The following is a 13,018-nucleotide window of genomic DNA, read 5'->3' as shown; positions in this document are numbered from 1 at the left end:
CGGCTGGTCGCCTAAGCGTCCACGACGAGGAGCGCAGTGGCAGGCCGTCACACTCTGGCGAAACAGTACGGAAAGTTGAGGAGCTTGTACTGGAAGATCGCAGGTTGACTCTCAATAAGACTAATGTTGAATGAATAGAGTCTCTCTACTGCATACTTCATGAAGTTTTTTCGATCAACTCATTGAGAGTCAACCTGCAATATTCCAGAATAAGCTCCTCAACTTCTCGCACTGTTTCGTCCAAGTGTGGCAACCTTTTTAATATAATATTTTTTTTTTTAATAATATACCATATTAGTTTTATACTTCTACTTGATTTTCTTCACTAGCAGAGTTTACATGAACTCAATTTCACTTGATTTTTTTCAATGGCGGAGCTTACTTGCGCCCGTTAAATACAAAAAAAGCCACAGAAGACGACCGGCACGAAGATCGGTATTAATAGAGAACGATTCCCCGACACAAAACACGTATTCTCCTATCAACACTTCCAATAAACGTTCTATCCACAAATACTAATTGAAGAACAAAAAGGCAATAACACAAGTAGCAGCGGGGATCGATACTCAGCAAGAAGCAAACGATGGCGATCGGCGATAATCCAGTTAGAACAACCATGAAAATATATTCACAGCATATATTATATTCATTGGCCATAGTTTCCATTATTTTTCTACAGGCATAGAACATCATATACCACAGTTTTCGATATCTCGAGTATCGAGTATTTATACTTAAATAATTTAACAACTTCGCAGTTTTTTTACGTCATATTCCATAGGGTTTAGGCAATATTAATTTACCTACTTATTGTGAAAATTATCTAATCATTATGTAGGTACCAAAACTCAACAAGTATGAGCAGAAAGTTGGATCACACGGTGATATAAAATCTAAAAGTGCAGATAATCGGAGAGTAATTCCGATTTTCAATTATTCAAATATGGGTACGTATCGAAACTATTGTGAAGTTGATATTAAGATCACAATAGTTTCGAATAAAATGAATTAACTAATTTTAAAAGTCAATATTAATATCGAAAATTAGTTAAGTACGGAAAAAAGTATTGCAGTATTTTCGTATTTCAATAAAAAAAAATTGAGTTTCTTCAATATAGTGCAGTTTATAATTTCTTTTGACAACAAATTTTCAATCCATCAAAAAGACGCCTGATATTTGATAAACATAATAAGTCGTCTCCAATAACATTTCAAAACAACAAGAATTTCAAACTATTCTATTGGATTTATATACAATTTTAGATTATTTTGATACTTTTAAAATCCAACTGTTTTTACAAAATTTGTAACAAGATATATTTTTATTTACTATCTAAGAAAAAGAATATAAAAATATTTTTTTTGTACATCCAAATAGATCCCTTATAGTTTTACGTGGGTGTTTATTTTATGAAGGAAGAGATATTCTGAGAATAATCAGTTTTACCATCCATATTTTTATTTATCCACTTATGCCTACAAGTTGACAGATTTGTGAACATCATATTGAACGTTTAATATCATACACAATGGAAAAAAATAAAAATACAATATGCATTAATTAAAATTCTGAAATTATGAAATTTTAACTTGTAATTGATTTTGTTAGCGATTGATTAATTTATTGGATGATAAATATATTTTTATTATATTTATTTTAGGATATATTTAATATCTATAATATTAATGTGTATTAAAATATTTTAAATTATTTGTACTACAATTATCAATTCGTAAGCCAAAACTTTATACTGAATATCAGGAACGTAAATGTAGATAAAAAAATTACTTTTAAGTCCCATACAACTGCACAATACTAATTATTGGTTTTTCGTTGGTATAGTTTATTATTATAAAATTCTAAATATAACCTTTTTAACTATTACTGATGTACACACAAATTATAATTTCTTGTCTTCGATTTTAAAAGCAAAAATAAAATTTTTAATAAATCAAGTATATTAATTTTATTTTAAAATTAACGACATTTCTTTATACTTGATTACTCATCTTAATCTTAGCTCAATCGTAAATTCTTTTATTAATTTGTGCTAGAATATTTTTTTAAAAAAATATATATATAATATATCCATGATAAAGTTGGTTAATCTAACATGGAAATTTCATACACATTATACATCTACATAAATTATAAACTGTTAACTTAATTTGAACAATTTTATTTATTTTATCAAATTATTATTAAAATAATTTTTTTTATTTTTATTATAATTAATATAAGTGTAAACTGACAGCTACATAATTCGTTTTATACTGTGAATACTAATTAATATTCTGTTATGGATAATTACAATTATTAATTACTCACATATTTTTGTTCAAAGAACATTTTTCTAGTTGAGGCCACAAATATGACTTAACACATGCTGCAATTTCATTAGCTCGAATTCCTCTAGAATTGATAATTTCACGAATATAATTGTCATTAGTGGAAAAGTTGTTACCATCTAAATTGTAAGACGTAGTAATAAAGTTATTCCAGGGATATACGAAAAAATTGTATTTCGAATCTCCTAGCATCTTTCTTGAGTATTAAAAAATTTAATTAAATTGAACTAACAAGGCTCACGACTTATAAACGCTATTTCAACAGGCACACCTTCGTATGTTCTATAAGCAAACGCATGTCGTACTTTATATACTAAAAGATTGGGCTATGTGTTGATTATGTATAATAAAACTATTATAAAATTAACAAATACAAGACTTATTTTGTTTGATTGAACGGAATGGCCTAAAATATACTTCGATAATTATATGAAAAATACGTAAAGTAATTTACGGTTAAGATAACATTAATAACATTAATAAAAATAATAATAATCATATTTCCCCAGGATACATATACCAAACGTTATTAGCCGACTGCTATTATTATTTAATAGTTTATTATATAATCACACAATATACACACTTAACATGTAATCATTTATTTTTGTCGATTTCAACCTCTTAAAATCAAAATTTCGAAAAAAATTTTCTTAGTACACGATGAAAATATAATATTAATCTATACTCAAAATTTCCAGTCAACAGCTCTAATAGGTTCGGCTCTGCGTTGATTATGAATCAGGGAAACACTTTCGTTTATGTATATATATGTTACGATAATAGTATGAATACCGGTGAAACCTAGGATATACATCATTGTTTGGTCAAACCCCGAATGATTTTAGCAGTTCGGGCTTTTAGAAGCGAGTTTTGGTAAATCTTAGGATCGACAATTAATGTTTGTAAAAGTCCGACTCTAATAGATTTAGCTTCTTTAACTTTACTTAAAAATATATTATATTTTTCATCAGTTAAATAAAAATTATTTTTGTCGTTTTTTAACTCCACGACGCCATTTAAAATTTCATAAAATCGTATTTTAAACGACATATTGAATACTGTGTATACTCATAATACTAACCGCAACATTGTAAAACGAATACTGCTCATAAAATTACATCCTACAATTGTCCCTGATATCAATTTATTAAATTATTCTTCGATTAAACCTGTTCAATATCTTAATCATTGAATCATAGATTACAACTTTTATTATAATTCGTATCTCAGTCAAAAATTAAATTAGATATATAAATTAAAACTATTGATATCAACACCAATGAACAAGAATAAATACAGGTATAAATTATCAAAGAATCGGAAAAAATATATAATTTCGGACTTTTACAAACATTGATTGTCAATCCTAAGATTTACCAAAATTCGCTTGTAAAAGTCCGAATTGTTACAATCTTCGGGATTTGACCAAACAATAATGTATATCCTAGGTTTTATCAAAATCAATTGGTAAATGTCTAAATTTCGGACTTTTACCGATCGCAGTCGGTAAAACCTAGGATTTACCCGTAAATCCTAGGTTTCACCAGTATTCGCACTATTACCGTAACATATATATACGAGTATAGATTTATTGAACTCCATTCAGTTTTTTATTAAACATCTTAAATTAACATTTTTTGAAATAATCGAATAAATTGAAATAATTCACGGTAAAATTCAAATGGATTTTTCATATACCTCCGTTATTTTTACAACCACAAATGTTGTATTTTCTTATATACCTAATTAATTTTATCTTCCAAAATTACACGATTTATTTATTTATGAGTTCTATAAAAGATTGATTTTAACACTAAATACTATAATCTTCAAAGATTACTGTCCGCCAAATACCTATTTAACTTTCCTAGTTACACTTAAGTAAAAATCAGTACGTATCACAAACGTTGATACATTTATAATATTAAGCAATCTTGATGTTTTTGCTTTTTCATATGAATGATTTAAAAAAAATAAGGGGAAAACTAGGACAATAGATTCTTCTCCGTATATATTCATTGTTTTTATTTCAGTAAACGTGATTCTCCGGTTTGATGGGGATTTATTTTATTTTTAAGGAAACTCAAATATGTGCGGGTTTGCAAGTTATTTTTCTTGTTAACGCAAACCACGAGCAAAAAATATACACCGAAATTATTTTTTCCTCGCACACAATGTATTAAACATTGTAATCACTTATTTGATAACCGAAATCCATGTACGTTATTCGATATATCCATACATAATTTAATACACAATTACAGTTAATTATTAAAAACTAAAATGTCATGTGTCATATCTAAACCACAAATTTATAAAAAGAAAAATAGCAAAAAATAACAATTTCTTTAGACAATCTACTTATTCCATGAGTAATAACTAGCTGAGGTTAGTAAAAACATTTTCATTATTTTTTTGCTTACTTTTATATTTTAATTTTGTGTATAAATACTAACATTTTACAAACAAAATTTAGACACTATCTTAGCGGAAAGTAATGACACAAAAATAATTTTACCTTGTCAATGATTCAGTACATCACTATTGTGCTATTGAAAACTTAATTTTACTAATAAATAGTATATTAATTGTTTATGATATTTTATTTATGTTAATAAAATAACATATAAAAAATATGAAAATAAATTACTGTGGTCAAGCTACACAAAATCAAGTAAGAGATACAAATGGTGAATACATTTACATAAAAAAAAAACATTTGGAGTTTATTAAAAATCTAAAAACAATCTTTCAAAACAACTGTTGTAGAAAAATAAAGTAGATATACCAATCAGAAAAATAGTAAAGAAAACTTAACATTGAGAACATTTAGTATTATTGTTTGAACATATTTTAGCAACACATTTTTAAAAAATTTAATTAAAAATTAATAAAATAATACGGTGACAGAATAAGGGCTTTGTAAGACAATTGTCTGATGACTGAAATTGAGCAAGTGTAGATATGATAAGAAACTACCCAGACAAAAATTTGGTTAAGTTAATATTATAATAACGTTAGTAATTGATTAATTACCTATCAAATGTTAAAATTTTGGGGTTAATATAACATTATCTAGAGCAGCGTTTCGTAGAACTACGAATTACAACCTTTTGTAGTTCGTGGACCCCTGAAGATTTTTAGAAATTGCGGACCCCTTACTAATTTTTTTTTTTTAATACTTTTTTTTACAAAACATCTCATGTTATTAAAACCAAAATTATAATAATTATTTTATACAATAAAATACATTAATAGATATAACAAAACATAGGTACATATTTATAATTATTCTTATTTCACTTAATTTTTCAGTTAACTTAAATTTAATTATTTTAGATTTAATTTATTTTTTTAATATTCTTAAAATTTAATTTTTATTAGCTTAATATGATGGTTGAAACACAAGTTTTATAACATCGTATAATGATAAAATCTATCTATAATATAATATTATATCTTATATAATAAAAAATATATATAAAAAAGAAATAATAATATTATTAATCCAACAATATCATAATAATTCATTCATGTCATGTATTTATGTACATATGTTATGTTTTAGGGTTGCTGCGGACCCCTAAAGGGTAGCGGACCACCGTTAAGAACCGCTGATCTAGAGTCTAAATAGGTAATATTCAATTTAAAATGTTTCTTTAATGCGATTATTAGTTTTTTTATAATATTAAAGTTTAAATCACTTAATAATATTACAAAAACATCAAATTATAAACTTATTATACTATTTTTCCTAAAATATATTTGTATGTTTTGAATTGATTATATTTAAAATGTTTGAATTATTATAAAAAAAAAAAAAAATTAGAGAACATAATTTAACGAATAATCTATATATTTATTATATATTTATTTATATCCATGGGCAGCAAGGTTAATTTAATATGGTCACTAACTCGTGACATCTACCATAATAGCGTTTAATTATATTATATTTAGATTATGATATGTGGTTAATAATTGTATGTAATAGTTATTTAAAAGATTATATATAATAACAGGTATAAAATAATGAAATTTGTTACACTTATGCCGGTTTAATAATTTACCTATGTACCTAACCCCGATGTATTTTTTTAACCCACCTCACAGTGGAGTATTTAAGAATTCATCGATTTTAAAAGGAGTTTACCCAACCACTCACGCAAACTTACCTGGACACAATGAATTTTATATTGCGTCTATGCGGGTTAGGGTTAGGTTAGTTTCACAAGTCAAAGAATATTATTTTCCATGTTTTCGAATCGTGTAATGTCATCCATCTAATACAATAATAATACCTAATTGCCATCGTTGACGAATGTACGAATTTAATCAATATAAAATGTAAATCGAGAAACGCGCGTACGTGAAATAGGTATCGAGGTACCTATGTATTTCGCTTGGCTGTGAAACGACATTAGGAATAACTAATAATAATGAATAATGATCGACGGTCGTTTACTCGCCGAATACTTCGCGATTGTGTGATACTCGTATATTATTATTATTTATCTTCCAAATTATATTATTGCGTTTATTATTTAAAATAGTTTTTACCATCGTGTTTGAAAATTTAAATGTCTGCATCGGTGGCGATAGGCGAATCATAAGCCGTCGCGGGCGTCGTTACCCGCCGTGGTTGTCGATGGCCGAAGGGTGGTAGTGGGGTACAAATAATATACCATATCTACGAATTACGATAATAGTTAGCTAAATATAGCTGAACGGCATGGGATTTCTTATATTAATATTGTGTGGTAACTTGTTATTGCAATTGTATAGATACCTACATTATCATTTATAACTACTGTTTTATAATAAAACGGATGGTTAAATAAAACTTTTATTTAACCGTCCGTTTATCCATGAAGAAATTAATAGATATACAATATGAAAAAAATGTTATCCAGTTTTTTGTCTATTTGTCAATAAATTATCAAATATCAGCGTCTACTCTATTTCCAATCCATAAAGTGTCCTGTACGGCTGAATCCAGTGACTATTCGTATCGTTTTGTATTTTCGAAACGCATTTCACGTGTTTCATGTTAGGTGTGATTTGCGCAATAAACTTTTAAGGTAAGTAAATTAATTATTTGATTAATAATAAAATCTATTTAAATTATTATAAGGCAATATTTAATCCTAAAATACTACTATCTATGTGGGTTTAATCTTTAATGAATAATAATATTTAAGTCTTAACATTTAACACACTCCAAGAATTGACTTCTTTAAAAATAAGGTATATACAATTTACTAGATACTAGTTGTATAGTTATAACATATAAGTGATCCTAGTTCACACAAGTATTGTGACTAGGAAATATTTTTTATAAACCATACAATTATATGAAAGATCTAAAGATACGAATATTATTAAATTTCATGTAGTATTTGTACACAAAAACTATTACTATAGTATAAAATTAAGACTTATATTTGTTAATCATGGCATCTGGGCAACAATGAACAAAAATTAGTTATTTTGCAGATCTAGGAGAATATAATATACAGTTGTATTTTAAAGGACCACCTGCAGTTGCATCTTCATTATCATCTTCAAGTCAACTTCAACAAAATAGCAACAAATATACAACTACAGAGGGTTAGTAATTTTATAATATAAAAATACCCACACATATTTATACACGCTTATTGTAATAGCTTATATTTATTTAAAATTTTAACCTATTATTTTCTACTCTAAATATATAAATCATCTTATTAAATTGTATAGTTAAATTACAATTTATACAATTTGATAACCAAAAATTATTAATTAGATCATATGTTAACCTATATATATATTTTAATTTTTTAGTTATTTAGCTTTTCAGACTTGTTGTTAATACATTAGTTAATGTGAAGTATGGAATTAATAACATATCAAATATTGTTCAATCCAACCATTTAAACATTGATTGTCTTCTCACCAATGCAAACAAAAGTTCTTCTGTAGATCATTCATACGTTGAAAGCAGCATTAATAAGATTATGTTTCCCATTGACAATGATGAAGATTTGTATACTTTTAAAGACAAGATTAAACTGGATAATGGTTTCAAAGAATCTTTGGTAAATTTATGTACTGGTCAAATACTCACTGTTTGGGTTTAAGAAAAAATTAAGTTTTTCTTCTTTATTGAACTACCGTCTAAAATAGATAAAATCTAAATTTTAAATATTTTGAACCATTCAATTTTATAAATAATATCTTTATACCTCATTATTTCCAAATTAATTAATTATTTTAGAAAATAGTTTTTCAGTAAAAGTAGTCTTTCATAAAAGATAATTATGTAGTTTGAATAACAACTAAATTGTTCAAGCTAAGTATAATAATTATTTAAATAAATTACACAAGTTTTTTTTTTTTCAGATATCATCAGAATGAACATAAAATACAAAAATATTCCAGAAAAAGATATAGACCACTGCCTTGGTATATGGCTCTCAAATCCACCATTTTGTATCAAGAAGAAATTAATGCCAAAACAAACTTAATTGTAATCATTATATTTTAAAGAAATAAACAAGAATGATAAAAAATTGAAATTATACCTAATTGTTTGAGTATAAAATTTTGATTTAATACCTATATTTTATTTCCAAATATGGTTTTTAAATATTAGTACATCATTAAATCTAAAAAATTCATAAATGTTTTTGTGGAAATGCTTAAGAGTTAATATTTTAGTGATATTATGAAAACTTAATATTTTCTACCACAGTAATTTTATCTTAATGTTTTCATAATTTTAAAGAATCTTTTAATGACGTTGTTATAATATTCATAATAATATTATTATTAAAATTTTAATATTGTTTCAACATAGTGGTAACATAATTTTGTTGTCTGGGTAACAATTGAATATTCCACTGTAAGCTTTATAAAGGTAACAAAACAAATATAACGTTCTTGAAAGTGTAAACGCAAATAATGTTTTGTTAAATATAAAGCAAAGTAAAATCTGTGAGCTAATATTTTTAAGTTCTTCTAAAATCTAAATATATTAGTTTTATCATAGTATAATGTATGAGTCGACAAAATGTATTTTATATTAAAACGAATTAAATGGTATATATAAATATATTTTAGTAAAATTATGACAGCTTGAGCAATTAATAGGAAAAATAAAAATGTTATATTCGAAAAATGATTGATTTTTTCGAAATGTAAAATTAATCAATGGAAAAATTACAGTAACCTAGATATAAATGTATAATATACATTGTATATACATGTAATTCTAATTGTAATTATTTTTATTATTGAATCCGTTACTCCTATTAAGCAATCTGATTTCCGCTCAGAAAGAAATTACATAGATCAAATATCCGCATTCACCATGTATATAGAAAATGGATTTCAAAAAAAGGAAAAGACCATTGCGGTACTAATTAACCTGTCGGCCGCTTATGACACAGTATGGTGGGAAGGACAACTGTTAAAGTTTTTTGAAACTATCCAATGTCTAACACTATACAAACTACTGAACAAAATACTCACCAACCGCATTTTTACAGTCCACATAGGAGGTAAGAAAAACACACAATGAAGACTAAATAATGAACTGCCCCAAGGATCGGTATTAGCTCCGATTTTATTTAACCTTTAAATCAGGGACATACCAGATATATTATCTCGTAAATTATGCACATGATATCACTGTTGCAAGCCAACATGATAAATTTGAAGAAAATGAAATCAGTCTTAAGGAAGACCTAAATAAACTACACAAATATTTCAAACTATGGTGTTTCATCCCAAACACAAAAAACCGAGACAACAGTTTTTCACTTCAATAACAAAATAGCTAAGTGCAAATCAACAATACATTTTAAATGGTGCCCAGCACATTAAAATCCTAATCCTAAGCACTTAAGTGTTACTCTCAATAGAACGCTCACGTATAAAAACTATTTACTAAAAAATTGTGCAAAAATTAAAACAAAAAACAACATAATTCAAAAGCTGGCAGGATTGTTTTGGGGAGCATCTCCCGAGACACTACGTACCTCGGCATTGATACTAGTTTACTCTGCTGCGGAATATGTAGCTCCTGTGTGGTTAAACAGTGTTTATTGCAACAAACTAGTTGCACAGTTTAACATAACCATAGGCATAATTGGAAGAGTCATTAAGTCAACCCCAACTCAATGGTTACTAGTGCTATATAACGTCCCACCACCCAACACATGACGTCATCGACGTGCAGCAACTCTAAAAGAATGGATAAATTATAAAAATAATATGACACTCCCAATACACGCTGACATTCCTTCGTACCAGGAGCTCCAGCGTAACAATTTTAACTGCATAGAGGAGAAGAAATCGATATGGAGAGAATTTAACCCAGATAGGGGCGGATTGGTCTATCGGAAAATCGGGAACCTTCCCAATGGGCCGATATTTGTTTGGGCCGCTCTATATTATTATATAATTACCAAAAAAAAGTTTTATTTTATAAAATAAATATATATTTAAAGATGCATTAAGATCAAACTTCAAGTTCAAGTTGAAACTGATTAATCATGTGACCCACTTAAAACTATTATAGCTATAATTATGGTAAAGTTATTGTAAATTTTACTAATTTAGGGGTGAAACTAAACAAATTTTGAAATTGATGCAAATTTTTTTGGGAGCGGGAGGAGTAATATCGTTTAATTTGCGGTTCATGGGCGATTTTGTTTCATATTTTCTGGGCCGAAAATAATTGCCAATTCGCCTCTGAACCCAAACATAAACTTATGACAAAATTATCATATAATATATATTATTATTATTATTTTATACATATTATGTTATACTGGTATATTTTATTTACTTATTTTTATAATTTGTTAATTTATTTAATATTTTATTATTTTTTGTTATTTTTTCTCATGGTCATATATACATACATATTATGTGTATTTCTCTATGCTGTTATACATAACCATACGATAAATAATAATAATGAATTACTCGTATATTGGCCTTAAACCAATATCAGATTACAAATAATAAATAAATATAGAAAATAAAATGTGTAAAAGCATAACAAAACCAGATACCTATTTATTATAAAATACTATGCACAACAAAAAAAAAAAAATGATAAAGTATAAAAATACGATCGTATTTTACATTTCAAAAACCTAACTATATGAATAATTTTGAAAATAATTGACAGGTATACAAGTGGATGAAAATCGAGTTAAAATATAAAGTATCGATGTACATATATGTGAATTATGATGTATCTATTTTTTTTCTTTGGCAATTTTATACTGTCATTAAATGAAAAGCATATAGGTAACTTGAGGCGATAATATATTATTTATAAAGTCGCAATAAAAAATATACATGTATGAAGATACATATTTTTTTTAAATATTTTTGATCTAGAAAATCATTGTTAAATTTACTATTTGATTTTGATTTTGATTTTAATTATTTAACTAATTCATAATAACAATAAAAAATATTAATATAAAAAAATAGAGAAAAAAATTTAAATAATATTTAAATATGATTAATATTAATCATAATATAGATCATAAAATAAAATTATATAAGATTAACAGTGTATCTATTCAATTATAAGTTTCAAACATTTTAGTCTTTATGGTGATTTAACAGGTTAGATTAATATGAAAAATATTGCAGGGCAGTTCAAAATATCCATTGTATCCTAATTACAAACCATAGTCCATAAGAATATTATAGAATTTATTTCAGCTTTTCAATTTGATCACACTGTTTAGAGTTATGTAATTAAAATTGTATTTTTTTCTTTACTTTAATTTTTAGTATTTAGAATCTGTAAAAACTATTTTTTTCATTTTTATATCATAAGCACGTATTAGGAGTGATACTGTAATATGAAAATATGGGGTTAAAATAGCCCTACATTAGTGACACTTTATACAGTAATTAATTTTAATTTGTTAGTCCAAAAGGAATCTACACCACGTTTGTTAGAGGTTGTTTTAGGTCTTCTAAAATATTAGGAATGAATCAAAGACGTAGGTAAAACTTATGTATCGAAAGAGGGGGTAGATATATTTAGATAATAATTATTTTTATAACCCTTTTTATTTATTTTATTATCTATTTAATTATTAGCTGCGATTTTATTAATGAGAAGTTTTAACACTAAACACGTCCCCTTTTCCCTACACCACTACATTAGATAGTTTCGAGATCAGAAGATTTTAATGGTTGTGTATGTTGACATTATGTCGTTTATAATATGATTTAGCTACTTTGGAGAAATCATTATAGAGTGATTTCATTTCAAACACAATATGGGACTTTGATAATTTGACAGATATAATTGTATTGAAACATTTAAAGATTTGATAGCTCCCCAAAACTGAATGTCATAGACCCAGGCGGATTTGAGGAGTAGCTTGTATAAGAGGAGTTTGTTTTTAAAATTAACATGTTGTAATGTGAGGAATAGTGTTGAGTCCAGATAACAATAATGTTATCCAGATAAGATAAAGATAATATTATAAAAAGTTATCTAAATACAGATAAAGATAAAAAAAATTAAATTTTATCTAGATACAGATAATAACGTTTTTATCTATATAATAAATTGTTAAATATCAATTATTTTAAATAACCAAAAGAAATGATGAATTAATTGTATTTTCATTTCATATTA

The 13,018-nt window shown here is 26.1% G+C and overlaps 1 protein-coding gene and 1 long non-coding RNA gene across 3 annotated transcripts in view; one reads left to right on the top strand and one right to left on the bottom strand.

Moving 5' to 3' along the window:
* LOC112692993 overlaps window positions 1-13,018 on the bottom strand; it is a 348,829-nt gene that overhangs the window by 284,308 nt on the left and 51,503 nt on the right. The window lies entirely within an intron of this gene.
* Window positions 7,186-8,845, top strand: LOC112692995. 2 transcript variants are annotated; one of them, XR_003149447.1, is made up of 4 exons: window positions 7,186-7,433; window positions 7,849-7,962; window positions 8,187-8,432; window positions 8,737-8,845. It is a non-coding gene; the product is annotated as an uncharacterized LOC112692995 (long non-coding RNA). The 2 variants fall into 2 exon arrangements; XR_003149448.1 differs by having other exon boundaries at window positions 8,179-8,432.

Source organism: Sipha flava, unplaced genomic scaffold, assembly GCF_003268045.1.
Source record: "Sipha flava isolate LNK unplaced genomic scaffold, YSA_version1 79_pilon_pilon, whole genome shotgun sequence".
Taxonomy (NCBI): Eukaryota; Metazoa; Arthropoda; class Insecta; order Hemiptera; family Aphididae; genus Sipha; species Sipha flava.
The sequence above is the reverse complement of the archived record's forward strand: the minus strand, read 5'-3'. Positions and strand labels throughout refer to the sequence as shown.